The sequence below is a fragment of the Morus notabilis genome, unplaced genomic scaffold (assembly GCF_000414095.1).
Source record: "Morus notabilis unplaced genomic scaffold, ASM41409v2 Scaffold1790, whole genome shotgun sequence".
In the NCBI taxonomy this organism is placed as follows: Eukaryota; Viridiplantae; Streptophyta; class Magnoliopsida; order Rosales; family Moraceae; genus Morus; species Morus notabilis.
The window spans coordinates 32,302-35,256 of NW_010364324.1; positions in this window are offsets into that span (position 1 = coordinate 32,302).

Below are 2,955 nucleotides of genomic sequence, written 5' to 3' on the forward strand. Positions count from 1 at the left end.
GGAGAAGCCAACTATATTCTTGGGATCCAAATTATCCGGGATCGCAAGAATAGACTTTTGGCATTGTCTCAGGCATCGTATATTGACAAGGTGCTTGTCAGGTTTTCGATGCCAAACTCCAAGAAAGGAAATTTTCCTTCTCGACATGGAGTTTATCTCTCCAAGGAGCAGTGTCCAAAGACACCTCAAGAGGAAAAGGATATGAGACGAGTTCCCTATGCATCGGTAGTTGGTAGCCTGATGTATGCAATGTTATGTACTAGACCTGACATATGCTATGCAGTAGGGTTGGTTAGCAGATACCAGTCAAACCCAGGATTAGATCATTGGGTTGCAGTCAAACACATACTCAAATATTTGAGGAGGACGAGAAACCATATGCTTGTATACTCTGGTAGGGATTTGATTCCTATTGGATATACTGATTCTGATTTTTAGTTAGATAGGGACTCTCGCAAGTCCACCTCGGGGGCAGTGTTCACTTTGGGAAATGGAGCCATCATATGGAGGAGTATCAAGCAATCTTGTATTGCTGACTCAACCATGGAGGCTGAGTATGTAGCGGCTTGTGAATCAGCTAAGGAAGCTGTCTGGCTTCATGAATTTTCTGAAGGAATTGGAAGTTGTTCCAAATATGCATGAGCCTATCATACTCTAATGTGACAACAGTAGAGCAGTGGCCAATGCCAAGTAGCCTAGGAACCACCGCAAAGGAAAGCATATAGAGCGAAAATTCCACCTGGTTAGAGAGATTGTTTCTAGAGGAGATGTTTCAGTTGAAAAGACCACATCCGCGAACAACATAGCTGATCTGTTTACCAAAACATTACCAGCTGGGAGTTTTGAGAGACATCTTAAAAATATGGGACTTAGAGACATGCCTCATTTGCTTTAGGGCAAATGGGAGATTGTTGGGATATATGCCCATAAATCAAATAAGATGTAAATATTTTGCTGATTATCAATGAAATGAGGAATTTTTTCAATATTATTTTGCATACATGTGATGTTTTATAAATATCAAAATCCCTAGATTATTTTTTGATGTAACTTTAAACATTGTATATAATTGTTATATGCAGAGGATAATGTTTGAAATAAAATAATCTAAACTTGTCCGTAATTATAAATTAAAGTTGGGATCTTTAATTTAAAATTACTAATGCGGTTTATTACATTCTGAATGAAACAATCTTATCCTAGATTGTTAATAATGAGATTATTGGAATGAAAGCATTTTATGTAATATGATTACATAAGACCAGAATGTGATTAATTATGAATCTCAAATAAATTCCGTTATTAAATAAAGTATTCAATGTTAATCAATGATGGTCATATATGTATTAATCTTAATTCTGAGTAATTAATAAACTCCTATTTATGATATTATGTTCTTTGACATATTGAGTAATGACACATGTGAATAGTGTCAAAGTCTTGGTATATTGGGAGCATAGTAAAATAAATAGCCGGGAATGTTAATTTACAAGATGAGATCCATTCCTTCATAATGAAATAGATGGACGGTTCCCATAAGTGTTGATTCGGGACTTGAATAATAAGAGCGCTCAATTTTATGATTGGATCATAAAATATATTATTCATTAGAGGATCAATGGTACTTATGGAGAAAGATATAATTAAAGAGGTTAACGGAAAATACCTAGCATTAATTATGAACCGTTTATGGAGGATTAATTCGTATGTAGTGGCTATTGTTGGGAATGGTGTCCTAGAAGCATGAGATGTAATAGGATATTTATTGTTTATTTAATAAAAGAGTTTATTCATTATTTTATGTGCATATATTTATGAATATTTTATGAATATCAATGAAAATTCCATGGTTATTTATGTAACCTTAAACATTGTATATAAGTGTTATATATGAGAGGATAATGTTTAAGGATAATAATCAAAAATCAATGTTCATAATGAATTTAATTAAAGTTCAGAATCTTTAATTAAAACATTATTAATACATATAATTCCCATTTAGAATGGAACGGTATTATCCGCACTGTGGATATGGCGAGATATTGAATGGGTGTATTTCGCATAATGAGATTATGTGAAACAAGGTCACAGACACAATATGAATTTCTAATAATTTTTGTTAAGTATAGATATTCTAATTGAGTCTACCGATGGTCATATATAGAATGATCTTAATCTTGAGTTCTTAACAAACTCCTATTTATGGATTTGTGTCTTTTGATTTACTCGGTACTGATTCCGAGACCCTGAATCCTATTCCTTGTATTTTGGAGACATGATGAAGTAGACAGCCGGGAATGTTATTACAAGAGATGGAATCCATTCCTTCTTAAGAAAGAAGTAGATAAATAATTATCTTGAGGGTTGATCCAGTAGGAGCTCTGATTCATGAATGTGTTTTATAAATCATTGTCCATTAGAGAATGAATGGTACTCAAGGATAAAGAAGTAATTAGAGAGGTTAACGGATTTTACCTTGCTCTAATTATGAATTATTTATGGAGGATTGATCTATATGCAATGACTATATCAAATGGACACTTCACAGTTTGGAAGTAATTTATATCTATAATTTCGAGAGTGTAATTCCAAGTTTATAGTGGAGTAACTATTGGAATTAATAGAATTAATTAATTAATTAAAGTGTTTAATTGATTATTAATTTTATTGGAGCTCGGGATTATAGGTCCATTAGTCCCCGCGTCGTCCTAGTAATTCTGCTAGGCACAAAGGGCAAAATGGGAATTTTAGAATTACGGAATTCTAAAATTAAATACTCGAAAAATAATTAATTAAGAATTAATTATTATTTAAATAATGTGATTATTTAAATTTAAATTTGAATTTGAACATATCTAGATTTATCCATTTAAACTTATTTGATAAGTTGTTCAATTTAAAATTCAAATTAATTTAAGTTTGACTTAAATTGGAATTTGAATTTGAGTCAAAATT